Source organism: Rhagoletis pomonella, unplaced genomic scaffold (assembly GCF_013731165.1).
Source record: "Rhagoletis pomonella isolate Grant_MI unplaced genomic scaffold, Rhpom_1.0 Rhpom_scaffold_00002, whole genome shotgun sequence".
Classification (NCBI taxonomy): Eukaryota; Metazoa; Arthropoda; class Insecta; order Diptera; family Tephritidae; genus Rhagoletis; species Rhagoletis pomonella.
The window spans coordinates 8,557,130-8,581,765 of record NW_023458556.1 but is presented as its reverse complement, the minus strand read 5'-3'; the positions used below and the strand labels follow the sequence as shown (position 1 = coordinate 8,581,765).

The window sequence follows — 24,636 nt, the reverse complement described above, 5'->3', positions numbered from 1 at the left end:
GAGCCAATTCTTTTCCGCAAGCTGGCGATTAGTTGTGCCAATTTATGTTACTTCATTGTGTGGGTGCTATAAAAGCTTTGGAGATTTATTGCCACATACATTTTTGAGAATTAATTTTTCAAAAATCAGCGCACAGTAAACACAAACTCGAGCAATTGTTCCTTGCGAATTGGTTACTCATACGCCATAGATGCTTGAGTTTGGGTTAAGTTCTAGGCTGTGATTAGAGGTACAAAAAAAAAATAAAGAAAACAAGAATATTCGTGTGCCAAATGCTGAAAATATATCGCCCGTTGATCAATAGAATGTTGGAGTTAAGTATGCATGAGTTGATGTTTTCCAATAAATGAGCGATGTGTATTTATATCGAGCTAAATTTTATAAGAAATAAAGGTTGAGTCGTCGATGTTAGCACACAAGTAGACCCGGCGAACTTCGTCCAAAATAAATTTTTTGTATAGAAAAATTTTTAAAACATTTTCATCAACAATTCACGTTCGCGATTTCCAGTGGCACATTAGAACTGCTTAGATTATGGTTTTCTTCCCGTCTGGAAGCATATTTCCGTTGCCGTATTATATAATCTAACAAAAGCGTTAGGTCCGTGGTGAAGTTCTTGAAATTTTTCAATGATCTGGCATTTCATAGCACGGTTAATCGCACAATTAAATAAATTTGAAGAACTTTATCCTCTTCACTCCCTGGCGGCAATAATGACGCCGATCGATGGGGAATCTGTCCTTGAATCTATAATAGTATATTTGGTGACAATTTCAAATTGGTTGAATATCGTTGCTTCACAGAAATCCAATGTATATAGACTTAGTTCATACGAAATACCTGAAGTGTTTTATCAAGGAGCGTAATGGTTCTGTTGGTTGATTTAACGGTGGTAATTTGAGATTGGCCCCTGGACAACTCAATCGCCCTCTCTGCGAATGAAACTGTAAGGCATAGTAATATTGGCAAATTACATATGTACGTTCTACTAGCCTATCCAGGGATTAATTTCCAAGAAAAATTTTTATAGAAAAGACTCATGTCCATGACGATTGGCCTGTTTAAGTTTTCAGGCATAGTACAGAGGACTTTATAAAAATATTATTTTGGGCCATTTAGGCGTTAAAGGATTCAGAATTACATTTAGGTGTCCTTTTATGGGTCCCCAATGAAAAATATTTTCCTCACTTTCCTTTTCAAGGTTTAAAAAATCTTGGGTAAAGTGGTTTTCACATAATTCACTATATCCCTGGCTCTTGCATAGTCTCTAATGTTTTTTTGCTTACTTTGTACTTTATTGTCATTAAACGCTCTGATATTGTAGAGAGATCAAGTAATGTTTTTCATGTTTTTCGCATGTTTCGTTTATTCTAAATACACTGACACACTGAACCAAAAACTCACCTACAGCCTGCTAGAAAAAACGGTAAGAAGAAGAGTTACGTTACTTATGGAACTGCACGATGGTTTCGGCATACAAAATTTACAAAAAAATTCAGAGTTCGTTCGCTTTCAGGGAAGTTATTTCAGCATTATAATATACAACGAGATTATATTTAGTGGAATGCTTGTTAAGATTTCACAGTAGATTTTGGTAGTTTTAGTTCAGCTGCTGTGTTTACCAAGACTTTTTAAAGTCTACTTAGAAATAGTCCACATTTCATTCCGCATACGTTATTGCTATTGGTTTAATTTAGATTTCCTTTTCTCTCATTCTGTCACTATTTATGAAGATCTCAACGAGCAAATATTCTTAAGGACCAAAGGACTAAAGACACCAACACAATGGCACCGAAACAACCCCCTTTTTTTAAATATAAATGGCCAGTTGCGTCATTTAAAAATTAATTTCTCTTTACAAAGTTGTTAAATATGTAAATTATACAGCCTCAAATTAGGGGGGAAAATCAGCAGCAGCATAAAAGCAAACAAATATTTCAAAAGCCATTGATTTTCCTTATGAAGCTTTTTGGTCTACTTGTTCTTGGTTGCCCCTTGCCATCATTTGCCCACCTCTCGTGCAAAATATCCAATGCTTTAAAAACTCTACAAATTACTTGCTGTATTACCAGCAGCGTTCTCGTCGCGCTATCGTCACCGTCGTTATTGACTTTCTTGTTATAGTTCATTCTTGGTTTTTCTTTGTCGTTTATATTGCCAACGTCTGCCTCCTATTTTCCCATCTCCATTCTTACTGTACGGCTGTCTGTTGCTTCTGCTTCTGCTTCTGCTTCTGCTTGTGATTGAGCCACTTCGCTAAGCTTGTTAAAAAGGCGCAATTGCTTGATTTTGCTGTGAGTTCCGGCCGTTGTTGCTTTCTGTTTGGTGCTAAAGGAAATGATGTTATTGACCTTACGGGTTTTCATTTTGAAGCGCACTTAAGTAAAGTGGCATTTTATAACCAGCGGCTGGAAGGAAAGCTTACCGGTCGGTTGGTTGGTAGCTGTTGGGACATTTAAGATTGGCGGCGCGTTATTGTCACCAGCTGTCAACGTGATGAGAGGTAATGAATTTATATCGTAATCTTGATGTTAAAAGCAATAGTGAGGAAATAACAACGAGGAAGGAGTTGTGCCATTTTTAGTGGAGGAAAATTAGTAAAGTGTAATTTTAAGCAAAGAATTCTCCAAAGAAAAAATGCTGTGGTGCGTTTCTGTTTCAAGATAAATTGAGGGTTTTAAGTGTTGTGTCCGAGTATACACTTTTTTTGAAGCAACAAATTTAAGTAAACAAAAAACCCAAATAGCCTTCATTTTTATTTCTTAAGGCACTTATAAGACATAATTGCTTTTGGAAGTGAAAATTTCCGTAAAACTTCTAAAATTACAAAAACTTACTGCAAGTCTCAAATTTACCACAAAAAAACACCGACCGATTTCAGCAAAAACCCCTAAAGGGTATCAAAAACATTACTAAAAAATCTCGAAAATTCTCGAACAAATACACAAAAAAAAAATTACGAATATCTATCTAGTTTTTTATTAAATTATTCTCTTGTCGAACTTTTGAAAAAGCAGTGTAGTATTTTTTTACTACCTATGTTGTTATATTTTGGTAGTAACTGACACTCCCTGTTAGATTAAAAGTGCAATTTTCAAATAAATGAATAAATATTTGCCGCAGAATATTTCACCTTGGAAGATGAAAAAACAATTTGAAAATCCCCCGAAATTTAGAACAAAAAATGAAAATATATAAATTTTTGATCAAAGCTAAGTGCCTCTTTGCTATATTTGTTTTATTTAGGCAATATTTGCATTGCAAAGAGACTTTGAGTCAACTTTTTTTACCGTTTGATTATTTCAATGGTTGACTGCGTAATCATGGAAATATTTCAATCAAACACTGATTCAATTTAATTCTTAAAGTGCTTCATGATATTGCTTTCAGCAATTTCTTTAACAAAAGCCTTGCTTCCTTTGTTGAACATCAGTCAAACATATATTTTAAAATTAAATTTCCGACGAGCGTTTCATACGCATCCTTCGCTCGCTTAACGCATTATTTCCCAGCGCTTGTTTGTAAAAGCGCCAGCACAATACACTAGCCAAACATTTAAAAGCACACATTCACAAAATTGCACATGTTTTGTGTGTGCAAATGGCTGTGGGAGAGTGCGTGGGTGCGTGTGTGCGTGTGTGCGTGTGTGCGTGTATGTGTGTCGCTTCCTCCTACAAACAAGCATGTTTCCTTTAACGCTTCAACTCATTCCCACAATGGACGTTTTGTTTATTGTGTATACATTGCAGATTAAAGAGCTGGTGGTATCGTTGTTGTTGTTGTTAGTGTTGTCATTGCCATTGTCATTGGTTTAGTGTATGCATGTGTGTGTGTCGTGTGTATGTGAGTATGTGCAGAGGCAATGCGAGACAAATTTCTGGTTCCGTTTCATGTAGGACTATTTTTACAGTTAAGTGATAACTAGTTCTACAATGACTTTAAATGAGTGATTTAAAACTAGTGGAATGTTTCTGAATAAATAAATAAATAAATTTTTAAGTACTGCGCACTGCAATACCTCCATTTTCTTTTATACCGTAATAGTTTAGGATAGAATGTTTGGAATGGAAATTGTTGTCTTGCAAATTTTGATGACTGGCATAACTATTTGAAATACATAAATGATTATCATTTTACTATGGTTTGTGGATCCACCCCAAATCGGCCTAGTTGACATGTAGAGGATCTTTTCTTTGGTTTAATGTGGGGTCTGAACTGTAAGTGAATAAAATCTCTGGATCACAGTATCAATGAACTGAATCGTTACCCTCAAGTATTTTTCAGGGTGGGCTCCACTCAATGTTTTAGTTGAAGCAGCAGCAGCGAAATTATCTGGCGGTACACTTAATAAGAAAAGTTAGTTACCCTTACAGATATCCAAGCAAAAATCATTTTTAATAGCCACTTCCTCCGAGACCATCAGGGAATATTTTGACACTCTTCAAATTTATTCAGCAAGAAATCACCACCCCTTTTGATCGACATTAAGTGGCTCAGATAAAAGTTCCCGGCTTAATAAATATGGGTTCCCAAATTACAGAAGTTGTTCTTGACGGATAATGCTTGGCGTATATCTATATAGAAAAATTATGGAATGACTTCTGCAGACACTGCTTAAATGAGGAGGAGGAGAAATCAACACCTGCATTGCCATTCCACGACCTTTGCTAGATGTAGGAATCCAACGCTTGGCAAAAGCTTCTTAGAAGAACTTGATGTTATCTGGGGATTAATTTGGTTTTAGGAAATATTGGTATATTAATGAAAACTCCACAGTCGTTTAAGTGAAAAATTCCAGCCGTGTTATGACTCAAAATTCCGCGCACCATTTCGGAACCATAGCGTTTACTAATAGGACACTTAACGATGCATACATATTTATGTGAAACAGTGATGATTTTCCTCCTTGCTTTGTGAAGTTTGTAAATAAAATCGTGTTTAAGCATACCGGAAAACATGTAACTCATACACAATTTAAAATAGTATGCACATACATACGAGTTAAGGTATGAGTATACACTCATACATATGTACGTGTATAAAGGTGCGCTTGCTTATTTCCGCCAGATAGTTGTGATCAACTGCCAATTGCACCACCACATCTTCGTATTTTTTTCACACACAATTCAAACTCGTATTTTCATTTTATATCAGATACCCATACTATGATAAGCACTTTATGCGCTTCACGGATCAATGAACACAAGTAAATTACTTTTTGCAAGTTCGTGAAAATTAATTTGTCTTTCATTATTTATTGCAATTCGATATTGTCCTTCACTTGTTATTTTACGTAGAACAGGCATACATGCTTGCATTCATATTTGTCATGTATAAATTGCTTGAACTTTGAATGGCGCTGCAGAACATTTGCATACCCATGCAGGGACCGCCATTTTCATACAGAATTTCCATTCCAGCTCCATTAATTGTAAAAAAAATAATAATAATTCAGTTTTTGTTATTTCATTAATAACTATGATCTTCATGATGAAAGCGCAGCTGTATAGTAGATGTAGATGTAGGTTAGGGTGGTCCAAAATTTCATGTGAAAAAGTAAAGTCGGAAATTTTATGCTCTCACCCCCTGTATTTTTCTAAACCGAAAAAAATATCCCCCTATTTTTTTTTTTTAAACTAATAGTATTTAGAGGGTATTTTATTGGAAGTCTCCTGAAGAGAGCCAGAGTTATCCGATCGAAAAATACAGATTTTAAAGAATTCTATAGCATATGTACGAAGTTGCTTTTCCCCATATGAAATACGTACATGGAAAGCTTTGATTACTTTGAGCGACCTCTAAATAGTTTTTGATTAAAAAAAAATAGGGATATATTTTTTCGATCTAGAACCATCCTAGAGGTTGAGAGCTTTAAAACTCCGACTTCACATCTTTTTGACCACCCTAATGTAGGTGGTACAGATACACATGCACTTATGTATGTGTATATTTAAATGTTGGGAAATGAGTTATTTTTATTAAATCTCAAATTATGTTTACGTTTGAATATTTTCTTTGCCTCTCTTTAATCTCATGCGTGCACGCACGCACACCCACTCACATCAAAATATCCACCTAACCACACAAATACCGACCCAAGCCATTTACTAACATTGCTGTGCCTTTTTCATGTCTTGTTTGCCTAAAATTATACCACATAAAATTTAATCACACTCTGTTGACTCAGCCTTTTCTGTGTTACTGGCATTTTATGTTTGGCTATTTTTTTTTATCACTCCTTCCACTTTGCGGCGTAGTGGCCACATTTATTTATTCATTGCTGTGAGGTAAACCATTTTTATGAAATAGTTTTTACTAATTTTATTATTGTTTGTTTGCGGTTGTTAGAAAGTGACGTTACAAGGGAAAACTATGGGGCTTCAGAAGGCAGAATTTATGTTTGTTCAGAAATATGAATGTTGATGCGGAATACCCTTTACGTTTGCCTTAAATGAAGCGATTTATTATATCCGATTCTGAACCATTAAACACTTATTCTTTGAAATTTTTATCATATTTATTTATATGCATATGCAATGGCAAAGTGTCTTGTGATGACACCGGGTATGCACATTTATGGCACATCTGTTGAGTTTGAGAAGGGTTGCCGTCTTTTTTCCTCTTTAACTTTCCTACCTTGTATTGCCTTAAAACCAGTAGCCTGCTAGCTCAGCGTGGAAGGTGCTTAACAGCGTGTGAAAGGACAAGAAATATTCTTAAATATGCTTTACACAGTTTTGGAGAAACAAAAACGTTGCGATGCTATGTAACCTCAAAAATAGGTCATAATCGCATTTTTCGCTTGTTTTTTTGGGATAGAGCAATTTGGGCTCAGCGACTAAAAATCTATTAGAATTGGCTAGCCTTAACTCAGATACAATTTTCTTATAGGACTGTGTGTTTAATTTGTTTACTGTCACTTAACCTGAGGCTGGAGTTCATGAAGAACTTCAAGTCAAAAGAGCGACTAAGGCTCTAATATATAACTCCTTCATATACGGAAGCGCTCCAGCAACAAAGTGTAATATAAAATATGATGATGTAAATACTCTAACTACGCTCAGTAGTAGCTAGTTAAAAATATTGATATCCACATTAAAATTTAAAGTAACTATTTAAATTGTCCGTCACGTTAAACACGCATGAATTTACGTATCTATACATAACTAAATGTACCTTTAAGTGCATCCAATTGCGCATTGTAACAGCGAACAATGCATATCACTCATACATATTTGCTCTACGTTGTTTGCACAATCCCTGCGCCTTTTACTCCTTGACTCCTAGCCACACTGACTTTTGCTCTTACTCATATAATTATCACTAAGTATACACGGCTTTCACATACATATTTTACGCGATTGTACGAAACTATTCATTAAAAGAATTATGCAACATGAAGCCGCATGCACACTCCCTTTCTCTTGAGTATAATTAACATTAAGAGCTTTAGATAAGATTAGCGACGGTAGTTGAGTCTTCTGGTATACAAGTACATATGTGTTTAAACTAATTCTCTAAATGTAACCGCCAGCGTAGTTGTGCATTTACATAGATAAACACAATGTTCGCAACTTCATACAGAGCCTAAAAGTGTACATAAGCCGGGGATGCCTCCAAGTGCAGCTTATTAAATGCTGCCTTAGCACTTTTCACTTGCAGTTGTACATAAATACGCACACATGCCCTTCTATATATATCTACTTATATAGCTATTAATATGCATTCGTAAGACATATCTTTCAAAAGCATATCTTTCTAAAGCTTCCCTTTTCAGGCAAATCTGAATGCTTTCGACGCATTCACCAGCAGCCACATACATACATACATATGTATGAGAGCAACACAAAGCGAGCAACCATCCACGCTGTTGATTCTACACAATTTGCACCGCTCTAGAACCTAGAGCTTGGTTGCGGAAGCGTTTGTTTGCTCTGCGCCGGCAGTAAAAATGTGTACATATGTATATGCGCCTATGCATATGCAATAAATTGTTGTAAATTAATTTATTCAACTTGTAAATGAATTGCTTTTTGCAGAAAATGGTTAAAGGACATACATACATACATGCATATGAAGTTGTAAGAGGCATGTGAATGTGTAAAGGTATGTAACCTCACACATAAAAGAGCAACATGGTGATGTAATAAATATGTAAATTGACACAAGTCTATGGGTGGCGTCGGTTAGCGATGGCCAATGGGTAGAGCAATAAAACTAAGTAAAGTATTTCATGTTAAAGCAGCTGTTGCTTCTGACAATATCTGGGCAAAGAATACTTTAATTGCCCATATACATATGTGTAGAGGGTGACCCATATAGTTGTTGTTTTTAAACATACATACATTATTTGCACAGCTACAGCTGAAAATCTTGACAGAAAGTCTTTTTCACCGAGTTTTCTCGAAAAATCATCTTTTCTAATGGAATCGCAAAGGACGCACGCGATCGTTGAGAAGCCAAGGCATCCCCAGAAAGTGAGAAAAGCAATTTCGGTCAACGGAGAGCGGTACAGAGGCGCGATGAAAAATTTTTTATTGCCGGAAATTGAAGCCTTGAACTTGGGCGATCTCTGGTTTCAACTAGATGGCGCGGTTATCATGTTATCAGCCGTCTCGGTGATTTGATACCGCTAGACGTTTTTTTTTTGTCATATGCCATGGAGTACCGGGAGTTGATTAACGATTCAGACCATTAAGCTGAATATCGAGTAAGCTATTCGTCACCATGGCCTTGGAGAGAATGCGCTATTGCGAAGCCAACCGAGGTAGCCACATAAGTGAAATTGTGTTCCATAAAGAGTGGGAATGTTTGCTCTTTTGAATAAATCAATAATATACCGAAAAAGATTTTTGTAATCTATTTTTTTTTAATTTTTCAAAATAAACCATTATATTGACCATCCTGTATATGTATAATATCATTTTTGCTTTAATGTTGCAATGTGATTAAGATTAAGTGCACTTGCATTTCATTGCGTACGTTTACCACAGACATAGACATTTTTATGATGTGTTTTTTGAGTCAACTACTCTGTTTTATTTATGTACATACATATGCGTATCTTTATATGACTATCTTGATGGCAAGTTTTTTATTCTTTCACAGACTTTTAATTGTTATTTCTAAAATTTAATTATAGCAAACAAAAACAATTAACATCTGAACATGAAATATTGACACATCCGTTTTGTTTAGAGATTTGTGGATGCAATGATATCGATTCAATTCGTTGCCCTTTAGAGGAGCTATTTGAGTAAAATTATTTATATAGATACACACATACTTACATTTGTGCATTCTACATACTTAGTTTGCACTTATTTATGTATATATGTATATTGATTTATGTTCTGGAAATGATTTTGGCAAACTTTTAACACTTTCCCTTATGAAGGAATTTTAATTAAATTTTTGTACTACCACTTACCGGCAAATGTCTGCTGAGTGAATATTCCTCGGAAGTTTTGCAGCGATGCAGCTGAAAATAGAATAAATTACCAATTTAATGCAATGCAGTACAAGCTACAAAATTTGTAATAAATATGAATCAGAAACATGAACCTGAGCCGAAAATGAAAGCAATGGCCTTAGCTTTTAATTAGTAGTACGTAAAATATCTAGCCGTTGAACAGAAGATTGGAAATTTTCGGCGAATACAAAAAAAGTAATAAACTAAAGTAATAGTTAGCTTTATGACAATTTAACCAATTTAAGGTGCGCTTTGGGTAGCGTAGTAAGCTATTGGTGCAGAGTCACTGATTACGGCAAAAAGAGAGTGAGGTTTAAGGATGCAGTTCAAGTCTGCAGATTTTGTTCACCAGGCAAGGCAGCTACAAGCGGACGTCTGTTGAGGAGCAAGCGACTGGATTTCTAAATTTGTTCTTAAAATTGGAACCAGCAGAGAAAAAAGATGCTGCCTACAGTATAACGCTGCGATTAGGCGAACTCGAGCTATGTGGGATCGATCGAGCTCGAAATGCCTGGCGAGGGTTTAAAGACTAGTGCGAATTCATGTGAAAACAACAATGGCAGCCAAGTAACCGATGGCCTAAAAATATCTAACTGTCCATTGGGAAGGTGAACATGAGAACCAGACGAAGATGATGGACGACTATGACTAAATTGGAATAGAAGAAGCGCAGCTTGAAAAGCAACAGATCTGCTGGATCTGATGGCCTAGAGTGGTGTCAGTGTTGGAAGAAAGTGCTAGATTAAAAAGTCTCGAAGTCAACTACGTAGCTGATATGATTCTTGGCATGCCAAGTAGTACGTTTTAAGGATTTTTCTGTGAAAAATTGCACTAGTAGAATTCAATGGACGTTGGAAGTCGGTGTGGTTTGAATCGTACTTTTGCATAAAAATTTGAATCCGCTTAACAACGGTAGTTAGTTGAATGGGCGGTTGTTGTTGGATTTGTCTCTATATTTAATGCCTAGTTTGCTTGTCTTTTCAGAGTTGCGAACATTTGCATATATGCTTTCATGCACGTTTCAATGATTTTCTGGATACTATGGTTATCGTTTTCAAAATACTCTATAGTCTCTCTTCCGTAAATCTTCCACAGACTGGACGCCTAACAATGACCGATTCACTTAAAATATGTTTGCTTGAAGTTTATTTGAAGTTTATTATGTATGTAGTACTTTTGTTTAGGAATGAAGAAGTGTAAAAAATTATGTATAATTATGAACTTTCCCCGGCCGCTATATTAGGAGGCAGATATACTAGATATTTATCGGTTTTTATACGTTTTTTAAATGGCTCTAGGGCGAGCAGTAGGCTGATTTTGATAATCAGCCTTATCATGACTTTAATTTTCCCCGAACCGGTTCACTTTTCACTTTTGGTTTCCATGGTTTTACTATGGGCAGATGAAAAATTTTCGGGTAATTTTTTTGAGGAGAAACTTAGGATAAGGCCGAATATTTCAGGCTCAATTTTTTCTGGTTAAAAGTAAGTTAGGCAGACTCAATTTCATTAAAATCGGATAACACTTAGCTTTTCCGCCCCTTGGTGGTGGTTAAGGATTTTCACTGCTATTTGAAAATACTTCTTTGTCTGTTCATTGGACTGCAAATGGAACCAGTCTTTCTGTAACATCTCAAATCGCATTTACCCATTTTTACAAAATTATTTATCCTCTAACCCCTCGCTTTCACTGCGAACGTGTTTCAGCTCCACTATTTATTGTAACAAATTTCTGTTGGTGCGTCACAATCTTATAATCTAACCTCATATTGCCCAACAAAGTTTATGGCGTTGACGCTCTAATGGCACTTTCACCACAAAGCAGTTAAAACTTAGCCACCCAGCGGCGAAACCCATTCGCTATCATCCTACCCAATTCATAAATTTTACTATAATATTTGTTGGCAAAGTCAACCAGCTTCCTGCCCAGCCCCTTTGCTGCAGCGCTCATTCTCGTTTCTATTAAATTGCCGCAACGTTCTGCTCGACAATACAGCCGAGTTGTTGATGTTTGCACTGTTCTACTCCACTTTGTAATCCGCTGGGGTTGTTGCTCGTTCGCCGCACTCGAGCACACAAGTCATGTTGTTGGCATGCCACGTCACCGCCCCAGCCTCACCTCACCGCACCTTACCTCGTCTCACCTCACCCAGCCTCACCTCGGCTCAATGTTGGTAGCCAACAGCGCTTAACAAATACAAATACAAATACAATAATAATTTGCAGGCGACTAAAACAATGGTCAATTGGTGGCGCTTCGCAACTCGTGCTGGTGTCCTCATTATTCTAGCACTTGCTCTACAGTCCGCTTGGGAGAAAATAGTTTTTGTCGCCACTTTTTCCATATTTCTGTCTATGTTGCTATTGCTGTTTGCTTGATCCTAGTTTTAATGGCTTGTTTTTTTTTTTGTTTTTTTTTTTTTGGTTTTGTTTTCAAGCAGAAAAAGGCTAGCGAGACAGAGAGTGCGAAATGAAAGAAATGAATAGCTATGACGGCAGAAATGAATTTATTGTTTTTATCGCCGCGCAATTTCCACTCGCTTCTTCTCTTTCCCAAACTGTCTCACTTAGAAGTGATGTCACCTTTGCCAAGGGCGCACAAGTGGTCAGCAACACGACGAACTATGAAATGCCAAAGTGGCCCGACGGAAGAGGCGAGGTTAAACCAAAGGCCATTTGCTGGCTTGGAATGGTGGAGCTGGAATTGTGAATCGATATATTTTAAAGAGACGTGGAAGGGAGCTGGGGTGCCGTTTCATAGGAAGATTTTGCAAATTGAAAATTGTATGCACTAATGCGTTTATACAACGCTTGAAATTAAAAAGGGGGTATTCGTTTTTTAAAAATGGTCTTAAATTTTTTGCTATTTAAAAGTTTAATATAATTAAATATCACATGCAAAGCAAAAACTCAAATGCAGTGTGGATTATTTAAAAGTTTAGCACATAAATTGACTGTGACAGGTGGAGACAATCCTTTGTCTTGAAGAGGATTAAAAATATGGATAACAAAAGAAAGATACCGACTATTAATTGGTAAAAACTTAACAACAACAACAACTGCACACTGAAAGGAGTAAAATTATACGCACTTTCCCTTTTATGACATTTTACTGTTAAATTTTATTTGTCTAATTTTCAAAATAAAATAGATTTTAGTTAGTTTTCCGTTTTTTTGTATATTAGTTATTTTTTTCTTCCGTGTAAATATGTATTTAAGACTTAGTTTTAAATAACCAAACATGTATGCCCAATTTTTTTATGGCTGAAAATTTATGTCCATTTTCTAAAAACCAAAAATGTTTTCATGGTGAGTCAATTATACAAAGTCTTTAAGTTTATGTCCAATTTTGAAATGGCCAAAGATTAATGTCTGGTTTTCCCAAAATTTATGCCCGGTATTTATTTTATTTATGTCCAGTTTTCAAATGTTCAAAAAATTATGTTCAGTCATTAAATAAAAAATTATATCCTCATTTTTATTTGGCGAAAATCTATGTTAAAAGTTTATGTCCAGTTTTTAAATAAACAAAAAATTGGTCAGAAAAACAGTGTGTAAATTTTTTCAGTGACTAAATATTTATTTACGGTCGAAAGTTTAGGTCTAAATGTTTATGTTCTATTTTGAAATTACCAAAAATTAAATGTTTATGTCCATTTATTAGATTACCAAAAATTGTTTAAGATGCCCAAAAATGTGTTAATATTGCATGTCCAAAAATTATGTCCATTGATTCGCGGCTGAAAGTTGATACATAAAAGTTTATGTCCAGTTTTAAAATGACCAAAAATTAGATATGTAAATTTTGTGTGTGTTATTAATTAAAATATTACACGACCAGGCTTTAAGTAATCAAATTTCCATCAAAATCGCAATATTTTTGGCTATCATAACGGCAACGATTTATTGTTCGTATTATTAGTATCTTTCGGGTTCGGTAACGCATACTTTTGCCGCAGGATGTAAGTTAGTAGCGACTAGAAGCTCAGCGATCAAGCGCGAAAAACTCCACGCAACGAAACCACTAAATATTTTACGCCTAAAACATCTCGCCGTGCTTCAATGAATTACATCACAAATTTTTTACCTGCCACCCACTTTTTGCACACACTGTGCCATTGACATCGCTCAGTCAACCGTTAACCACAGTGAAAGTTTTAATTATTTTGAATGCGAACAATTTGCCATGCAATTTGACTTTGTACAATAAATGCTACAGCAACAATAAAAACAAACACAACAAAACAATAACAACAATTAATGCAACAACAGTTGCATTAAACAATAGAGGCGCCAATGAAAAACAACAAATCAAACAGCGATGAAGATAACAATTTTGTTTGAGTTTTGTTGTTGCCAGCAGTTGTTGTTGTTGTTGTTGTTGTTTGTATGCGAATAATTTCCAGTGGAAAGTTTCGCCTTGCAATGCGGTTGTTACACCACAACTTTGCACTGCACTGTGGCCAACTCCCATGCTACTGACGACATTGTTGGCAACGTGCAACATGCTACGTGCCATCGCCACTCGGTCATCGATGGTGGCAACTGCAATGCAATGGAAATCAGGAGGCAGAAGGGGCAAAGAAAGCTCCGTTGTACGAATGAGAGTCAAGCGCGGATATTGGCAATGTGCAACGGACTGGCTTAACGGAGGCAGTACGAACCGAGTCAGCCCCCTCCCCCCTCACCCCCAGCATAGTTGAAACTCAGCAAAGGAATAAAGAGAATTTAGTTAGTTGCATGCAACACATGTGTGCGTGTGCGTGTGCCTTTGTTTGTGTTTTCGCTTGTTTTTTGTCTCAGCGATCTGGGTTATTGGAACAGGAAGGTGAACCCGGCAAATATGCAAAGCAAAGCGGGCAATCATCGGTTTTGTAGTAGATATTGAATATCGCTTCAATTTGACTCTGAATATTCATTTGTCGGTGATGATACTTATTTGCATACCGGTTTCAATTTCAAAACTTTGAAAGCACAACTTTTTAAATACAAAAGCATTGCTTTTATTTCCCTACCATCGGAAGTGTATTATTTGAATGCTAAATGAATTCCTGTCCGTTTTTTGCCTTCCACTTGAAATATTTCATTTTTTTAATAAAGTTATTTGTGAGTGTGGGTGGCAAAAACTCGGTAAGAAGAGAGCGCAAAAAAACATCCACTTCCACTACATTTCAATAAAATATTTTGGAAAGTAAAATGTATGTAAAATTGTGTCGAAAACATTAAACAAACAGCTTTGGGCGCTTTGGGCGCTTTGATAGATTTCGTTTTCACTTTCCATTTAATATGAGTCACCGGCATCTGCACCTACTGTCACATGCGGCTGCTGTTGTTGACACTTTTTTGACAAACCCCTGCATTCATTTAGCGAATATAAGAAGCGCGATTCAATTGTTGGATAAGCAGTAAGTTTGGGATAAGTGAAGTCGGAGATTTGTTGGTGGTCGTATTTTGAGTGTCAAAAACTTTCGCCGAGCTGATTTACTTCACCAACTTAAGCTCAATACGCTGTAGAAAATTACGATAGAAATTGTATTGAAAATAAAGGTCGGTTTTTTTTTCATTTATATTATGATTGCGTTATTTTCGCTTACTTTGAACTGCGGTAAGAAATAAAAAGGATTTTTTTTTAAAGTAACTTTGTATAGTTTTGGACAGTTTTTCAACGTTTATTTTCTGTTTATTTTCCACAGCGTATTAATCTTATCGTGGGAGGGGGTTCTTGGTTGGTGTAATTACAAACTTTTTGTACCACTCAGAGTTAACTAAAGTTCCGAAGATTTGAAAAATATCAATAGTTCCGTTCCTACCGAAATTTGAATCTTAATTATTATTGGCCCTCAAAGCCGTACTTCGTGTGTGACTAAAACATTTAGCTGCTACTCATCTCATACATTTACTTAGTTATTACGAAACCTCACTTAAACCAAGAAAGCAATACATCTATTCGGAAGGCAAATAATCGGAGGCAGCTTTTCATAGTGTGGCGATACAGATAGAAAAGGTTCTACATCAAGGATAATATACAATGGAGTCTACTCTTCTATAGCACTAAACAATACATCTACGCTACTGGAAGGCGTTTAGCCTATCGGCCTCGATTCTCCTTGTAGCCAGACGTTGATCATGTCTGCTGGAAATCCCAATTGAAGGAGCTTACTCTTTGACTTTAAATAGCAAAGAATGGACAGTTTTACCACAGACATTTTTAGCCAAGGATCCAATGTATATCCCTATGGAAAAAATATTGCCCGACAAGGAAAAAAAATTACTGTTTTTTAAATTTTTGCTAAAAGTAGATACCCCAAAGAGCCCCATTTGAAATTATTGAAACGAATATATGTAATATCAAAAGCATATCACGAAAATTTGGTTAAGAATTACAGTGCACACTTTCTTCTTTTGTGTCTGGAAGGAAATCTTAATAAAGAAAGAAACCAATGCAGGTATTTAAAGCACAAAAAAAAAAATTTGTTAAAAAGACTAAGTTCTCTTTGACGTACGTCAAAGGTCAAGTAGAAGTTGAAACTTGTATGACTGCCCATTAATAGCTCGGTTATACAGCTTAAGAAAGAATAGATATGTTTAAAGACATTTTTATCAAAGTTGACAAATATGACATTTGACCGGTTTTGTTACACAAATACTCCCACGACCACAGGCAAAAATATTGGCTTCAATTTGTCATTTTGTTTGCCATATATACGTTTTTTCGGTAAACTTGCACAACATTCGCATTCGCAAAAGCTCCGCATTGATTATTGCGAATGCGAATGTTAAAATGAATGCGGAAGCTCCGCGGTTGCGAATGCGAATGCGAATGCGAATATTCGATTGAATGAATTTATATTGCAACAAAGCCCTCGTTCAATAGAAATGAGAAAGATTTTGGGAAACGAATATTTAAACATGAAATCTTAGTGCTACATACTTATAGTATGTACATATATATAGTGTATGTATCTAAGTATATTCGTCATTTATCACCAAAAATAATTGAACGAATTCACGAGAATAAGCACTCGAGATCAAAGCATCTCTTTGTTCAGACATGCGTACATATTCGCTTATCTCCGAATGCTCTGTCTAAAAACAAAGTGAGTTTAAGAAGAAGCAACTGGAATGTTCATAGAGCGGTGTTTACGATGAGCCAGCGTAAGAGCCTCATAGCTGAGAATTTATTTTAGCAATAAATCTGACTGCTTACTCATCATCTCTGCTTGCATCGATCATTTACATACATATGTATGAGTACGTATAAGAGTTAGCAGAAAAAATAACTGTTGCCTTTGCGCTCCGCGCTCTGTTAACAAAGCTATCGCTTTTGTAAATATTATTCGGAAATGTTTATAAATTTAAACTTTTTGTTTTGTTTTTTTAATAGAAAGTTGCCCAGCTACGCTTATTATAATGTATGTACATACTTTAATTATTGTTTTTTCTACAAAAGAATAGTAGCTTTGTGCCAATTTTACAAAAAATTTACAATTTCATTTCTCCAATGAGGCTATTTACTGTGCAACCGGTAGACCTTGAAATTGCAAAATGCAAACACGTCCGTATTTATAAATAAACTTCTACATACATATATATGTACATATGTATGCATGTATGAATGTACTTATATACGAATAATAAACGCGTGATCAACTCCAACTAATGACGTTAACTTACCGCTGCCTTTAATTTAATAACCAGTTTCGGTAGATGTTCGAATAGCGTCATTATCCGACTTGTGAGTCCCAACTGAATATTGGTATTTGTGCATGTACATGTGTGAATTTATACACTAGGGTGGTCCATAAAGAGTAAAGTCGGAATTTTAATATTCCCTCCCCCTAGGATTGTTCTATATCGAAAAAATTATACTCCTGTTTTTTTATTGTAAAATAAAAAAAAATATCTAAAGGTCGCTGAAAGCGCTCAAAAGTTTTCCATATATATTATATGGAAGAAAATAACTTTTCATAGCAATGGTATTGAATTCTTGAAAATCAATATTTTAGATCGGAATACTCAGGTTCTCTTCAGGAGACTTTCAAAAGTAATACACAATTGTTTATTTAACAATTTGTTAATACTTTTTTCGGGGTTTTTGGCGGAGCTATAAATTATAGTTACACCCCACCCCAAAAAAAACGTCTCTTAATTGAAGAAAAACAGCAATCCAAATGAAGAAAAATGGGAACGAAACAGCACTAAAGAAGTTTTATCCTCTTTTCATGCTCAACATTTCTTCAAAATGATAGATTACATCCACGGTTCCATATTTTCGTATACGTTTTTACACATTTCAAAGCAAATTACGCATTCGGGAGAATTTTTTACTCATTCGGAAGAATTTTCGACCTTAAAATAAGGAACGTTTTTCTTTGATCCAGAGATGGATTTTTGGTTCAGTGTACTATGAAAAAATAGTTAAATAGACAACTGAGTAAGTTGTTCTTTTCCCATACAAAATACATGGAAAACTTTGAGCGACCTCAAGGATATATTTTTTCGATATAGAAGAACCCTAGGGGGTGAAAGCGAACAAATTCCGAATTTACTTTTCCCACATGCATTTTTGAACCACCCTTATGTACATGTATGTATTAATGCAAACTTATTTTTTTATTTTTTATTTTTTTTTATTTATATGTATGTATGTATTAACATATTCGAAACAGCGGTATACTTATGTACGTATAGTATGTGCAACTTTAGTTTAGTCACTAGCGTCAAACTTGTGACTCCTAGGCATTTTAATAATTTTGTTTATTGTGTGGCACCTACTTATTAAATGTACAAATAATATCAAAATCCATGTAAAATACTATAGTATTCTTAAGGCCCCTGTGTTATTGTTATTAAATAGATTAGTAGCTAATCCGCATGATTTACGATTTTTAGGCTTGATGAGCCAGTATTTTTTTCATTTAAGCAACAACAACGAATCAGTCTTTTTAAGGCTTAGAAGTCCAAATGCTTCGCCAAGTGCTACTGCCAATCGTTTCAAATAAATTACTTCATTAATTTGAGCTATCTCAAAAATCACATAATCTGAAGCATATTTCTGGAGGCTCAGAAGTCAAACAACAATCACCATAAATTTGACTTCCATCAAAATGATTTGTACTCGTAAGTATGATTTACTGTACGTTGTTCATTTTCCGCCAGAAGTAATGATTAGTTGGATTAATTTTATTGTTACACTAATGACGACAGCATTGATCTCCATAAAAAAGACATAAGTAGCATTAAAGTACGCACACACACAGCGGCAGTAGACAGCAGACAGCCATTTGCAACGAATCAGATATCACAAAAGCTGTTGGCACGAACTTCCTTCCACCCACCGCTGCTGCTGCCTTCCTATCACAAAGTGTGTGTGTGTGCCATTTGCAACGAACCATGCCACACGCTGGTGATGGCTGATGCTCCCCCCCTCCACACAACGAACGCTGAGGGCAGACGCAGAATTACAAAAGAATGGAGCTGAACGAATTTGTGATGAGAGCGATTATGATTGAGTGATAAGCGGGTCGCACAGTCGCGGATCTTTTGTGCCTACTGATGACGCTAAATTACACACTGTGCTTTCTTTTTATGCGCTTATTTTTCGATTTGAAAATGATATTTATGTAAATGCCGATCTGGAATGAAGCGCTTACATGTCGAGAAATAGATTTAAAAATGTACATTCATATATGCACTTTAATACAGCCATATGCATATATACACATACATACATATGTACATTTATATGTAAATTTATACACTCAGCGCCGGTATATTCACTTAAGTACCTTCACATGTACATACATACGTACTAATATGATGAAGCGTAAATGACGGAAAATGTTCTAGCTGTCACTCGATTGAAGCTGGGGAGCAGAATGAAAATAAGGGTGAAGGGGAATTTTTTTTTTTGAATTCAATTCAAATGCAAATACAAAGCGAAGTGTCTGTGAAAATGAAATTTTAATGCGCATCGAAATTTTGTGCGCTTTTCATTCACGCTCCCCGTTTAGGTAAGTAGTACACCCATGTTAGCGAGTATGTATGTAAATTCTGTTGCTTTATGCATTGGCTTAGTGCAGATCAAAGCGACGACATCAATAATAAATAATATTTATGGTATAAAAGGGGATTCTTCAAAGTATTAAATTTGTATGAAGTTGTAAATTAAATATTAAAGATGGCTCATTTTAAAATGTTGCAATATTACTTGAAGAAAAAAATTCGGAGCTCACTATTCGTGGTTTAGTTTTTTCCCCATATTCAAATTGTCTTGCATTTGAAATCTCTTTCGTTAACTTTTATTTAAAATATACATAACTCATTCTATAATAAAAACCATACAAATTAATGGAGCAAGCTTTCTGCAAAATTTCGCGAGTTTCAAAAAGTGTACATAAGTACATAAAAATTGCAAAGTATTTAATCAGAGTTTTTAGAATTAATTGTAGCGATAACGCCCTATCTCAGAATTTGATGGAAGAAGGTCCTATCCCACAAATATGTTAAAAGATGCCCTATCCCAGCTGCCGAATTCTGAGATAGGGCGTTCTTTAACCAAATTCTGATATAAGGTGAGTTCATTAAAATTCTGAAATAGGACGTTCTTAAATCAAATTCTGAGATAGGACGTGTTCTGCCGAGATAGGTCGATCTTCCACTCAGGTTTCGATATGTAGTTAAAATTCATTATCAAAGAAATTTAGTTATCTTTTGACTTTTATTATTTTGAAAAAGAAATATCGATTATTTTTTTTTAGTTAAAATAAAAAAAAGGTTTCAAAAAATCTCCGAAAAACGATACACGGTAAAAAAAACCACACCCGCGGACATCTCAAAAAATCTCGAAAACTCCAAATCATAACGCAAATAAAGAGCAAAAATTACTAGATAACACATTTCGATCGTCCTAGTGATACATTCTTTGCCGTGAAAAATAAAACGCATTTCTAGCTTACCTTATACCTAGTAAAAGGACTTCTGTTTTTTAATTATAACAAAATAATTTTCTACCACGAGGGGGAATTTTATGCAACGTCAAAATATCGGTACTATTATTTTTTTTTTACAATTTCAACTTTGAGTTGAGATTGCACTTTTTTGGCATTCCCTTTTGTTACAATTTGTTCGCTGACTCGGCTAAGAGCGCGAAACTTCACTCCAAGCTAATATTGTGAGCCATCCCTTATAAATTTTAACCTTTTTTCCAATGACAACCCAGAGCTACATCCATATTATTATTTTTTGCTCAATCAGTGTTTATTTAGCTTAACACTGAAACTAACTAATATGGCTTGTATTTTCAAAATTCCCAATTCTCTATTGGCAAACCCTGTAAATACTTCCGCTCCAATTCTCCTCTGATATCCTACAAATAAATTAAAAGTTGCACTAAATTCTCAGCAAACGTCATCGAAAATTTTACCTAGGCAAGCAATTGTACAAAGTGAGACCTTCACCCAGTCACACCCAGCCTAGTAGCTGACTTTATTCGATCCACTTCACCCAGCTTCCCTTTGCTTGGTTTCACATTTTAATTTGGCATCCAATGTCGTACGCTGCTCAATTCGTTTGAACAGCTGATATCGATCGGTAAAAAAAATTGCCACCAGCATACACCGTTATACTCATTACATATTTTCCAGCATTTACCAACGAGTGTACAGCATCCGTTTGCCGCTTTCGGAAGGTTAATGAGGTCTCGCCGCTAAATGGGGCGCGGCTGTGTGGCGGCGTAGTGGCGTAGCGGCGCGACGTTGCAAAAACGGAATGTCAATGTCGGTGTCTGGTGAAAATGACACTTTTCAACTATATTTATTCATTGCTGTTAAATGTTCAGTTGGAAATGGAAATGCGCACGGAAATGGCTGAAAATGTGCGCTCTGCTTGTGGCCAACTTTATCGTTTGCCAATCTTGTAAATGAGCGAATGCTTTTTTATACTTTTTTTTATCGGCAAAATGAAAATAAATTTATATTTAATGTCTTTTTGTGCGATAGCATGAAATATTTGCTGTGTTTGTGTAGGAGTATGTACCGTAAATTTTCTGTAAACATATTTACTCATACACTTTTTTATTTGGCTCAACAGATGTGGCAAAATGGTTGGAATAAAAAACATTAAGGAAAAAAACATAGGCGCATTGGTATTTCGGCGGGCACCGTATGAGATTGGTTGGAAGTGCTGCTCCGAGGAAGGACCCAAGTTCGAGTAGCAGTCGTCTCTCGGCAAGCAATGGTTAATTTACAAGTGTATTTCTGCAATGAAAAAGCTTCCAACGAGAAGCTATCAACCATTCTTAGATGAGGTCAATTGCAGGCCCTTCCATTTGTGTGGCCACGTATCACAAAAGCCGGAGAAGAAGCTTGGCCTTACACCTTGCTGAGAGCCAAATGCGAAAATACATATAAAAAGAAGCCAGATTTGGTTGTAAAGCCTTTCCTTTTTTTTGTTTCAATCTCACTAACAATATTTAAGGATGATTCTTTTCAGAGAAGTCAACATGAAAGAAGGCATGATTTTGAGAGCAGTTTCCGGAAAGCTCGTGATTGTTACATGTACATATGTATGTACTTGTTAAATAGCAAAAAAAAAACGCTCGCATTCGCAGCAGCTGATAATTTTTGCTATAAACAACGTTCGGTTGATACACAAACGGTTTTGACCCAATCGAGAGGTTATCAATGAAGTATGGATTATGAATTACCAATTTCGGATTTTAGTACTCAATTTGTGAAAAGTGAGCGGCTTGTTTTGTTTTAAGCGAATAATGAATTACGCGCATTGTAATTAGATTTGTACTTACATAAATCGGATTTAGCGACGATAACAAAATAGTAAAACATATTATATGAGATGAGGAGAGTCGAGATAATAAAATCCGAAAAGCTTATACTATGTTAACACATTGTCGTCAAGCTTAAAAGCTATTTCGAGATGAATAACATTTCCGTATTTGAAATTTCGCAAAAACAACTTTCATTAAATATATAAATATATATAAGTACATATATACAAGTACATACATACGTAGGCACGAATGATGAAGTAAAGATTACGCCCTCAGCCTTGCTTTAACGTCAAACGAAACAGTACGAATAGCACACAAAGAATAACTGTCAAAATCCCATACAAATGATAAACAAAATTGCGACCATTCATGTAAAATTGTAAAATAATCAATACTTATTAGTTTATTATGAGAAATATTAGAATAAAAAATTAAATAAGTGTACCAGGGATACAACGATGGCTGAGTGAGAGATCGACCTATCTCTGTCGCCGATTCAAAAACACCCTATCTCAGCACAATTTCAACGTATTTTCAACTTTTTTTTTTTTGTGAATACTCACTGCAAAGAAAAACCGTTAAATATTCGATTAATCGATTATTTCACAAAAATAGCGATTGACTGCAATTATTTTTTTATTGTGATTAATCATATGATTAAATAATCGATTATTTTATTTTTTCGCCATCTCTATTGAGCACCAAATTTGTAAAAATCTATTTTTTTCATTTAAATGTTAATTTTTTGCTCTTTGTGGTAAATCGCTTTCGCTTTGCTTTTGACGTCACATCACAGCAGCTAGCTATGAAACTCAAACCAAAAAAGATAGCGGATCGTTCAGGGCGCAATCTTTCTTTCTATCATTATTGATACGTAGGCACATTTGCATTCTCTATCAACGGGAGTCCCCTCCGCTCCCATTTCAATCTTGATTCAAATAAAGTCTGCGATGGCTCAAATTAAAGCTCAGTTAATTTAAAATATTACATATGTATACCTATGTATGTACAAGTATATTTTTTGCGTGCTTCTTTCTTTTCGTTAATAACTTAATTGTCGAATATTGCGTCAAGGTCAATGGCCAGTATTCGCGCATGAACTTGGAATGCCAACACGTGTCTGGGTTCTTAATCATATTAATTTCTAAATCTAATGCTGATCTAGTTAGTGGCGAAATTGAAAACAGATAATTGCTAAAAATTGCATGCCTGTGTAGCTGATTCGCTGATTTTTAGTGTATAATGAATTTCGCGTCTAAAACAAATAAAAAAATACACACACGCACACTGGCTAGGGTATGCTCACGAAAACTCATTAAAAATCGCTAAAAATTCGCTCCATAAATATTTATAAAGCGTACAAATATTTACTTGCTTATTTTTCAACTTTGTTTATTTTCCGCTGAATCACCGGTGTTTTTCATTGGAATCAGATTACGTACTTATACATACACATATTATTTTTATTAAATTCCTTCAACTAATTCATAGGAAATACAATAGATTATTTTGTAATTATTTTGCTTAATGTTTATTAATGACAAGATATTTATTGTTTTCTATCTCCACATTGTACGTACTTATCATATAATGTGTTCACACACATTTTATATATACAAAGATTCGATTTAAGCATTTCTCGAAAACTGGGTGACTAGATTGTGTTCAAACAGGCAGACTGACAAACCGACGGGCATTGCTAAAGCGATTTAGCGCGTCGTTGCGTCGTTGTGATCGTTTTTGAAAACTTTTTTTGGTGGGCCTATCTCTTCTTCTTCTCGAATCTACAAACATCGAACCAAAGTTATGATGACATTTTATGTTCATTACGGTGGCCCTTAAAAATATCAACATCTAAATTTTATATGCTCTACGTACAAATAAAATATATTCACGAAAATTTAAAAATTAAAAAAAAATATTTAGGGGTCGCTACAAAGGTTTGTAAAAATGTTGACATATTATTGAAACGTATTCATATAAATTCATAAATTCGCTGAGTTATAGCTGGTAAAAGTAAAATTTTTGTCGATTTTTAGCGATTAAAAAAAATACCAAATAAATTTTTTGAAACCCCGGTAGTACCCACTGAATATTTTTTTTTAATTTAGAAATTTTTGTATATGATTGTCTATATTTTGTATGTAGAAAAAAAATAAAGGAAATTAAGGACCACCCCAATATTCTTGAACGGTATAATATACTTTGCCACAATTCTCGTAATTTTGGATAAATTGTCTGGCTAGGCATTAAGACAGTATTAATTTTGTTCAAAGGTAAAAAAAAATTGTTTTTACAAAGCACTATGATTGGCTTATGATTTCTCAGATCAATTATATAAATAGGCAATCATGTTTCCTTTACACCCCTTTTAC

At 35.1% G+C, this 24,636-nt stretch overlaps 1 protein-coding gene across 4 annotated transcripts in view; it reads right to left on the bottom strand.

The window, feature by feature from the left end:
• Positions 1-24,636, bottom strand: part of LOC118732995 (glycine-rich cell wall structural protein 1) — a 172,159-nt gene that overhangs the window by 120,102 nt on the left and 27,421 nt on the right. For 3 of the 4 annotated variants that reach the window (XM_036462140.1, XM_036462141.1, XM_036462143.1), the window contains one exon: positions 9,431-9,481. The exons of the other annotated variant lie outside the window; for it this stretch is intronic. The gene's annotated coding sequence lies outside the window, so the exon portion shown is untranslated. The remainder of the gene's footprint in view (positions 1-9,430; positions 9,482-24,636) is intronic. 4 annotated transcript variants of the gene reach the window in all.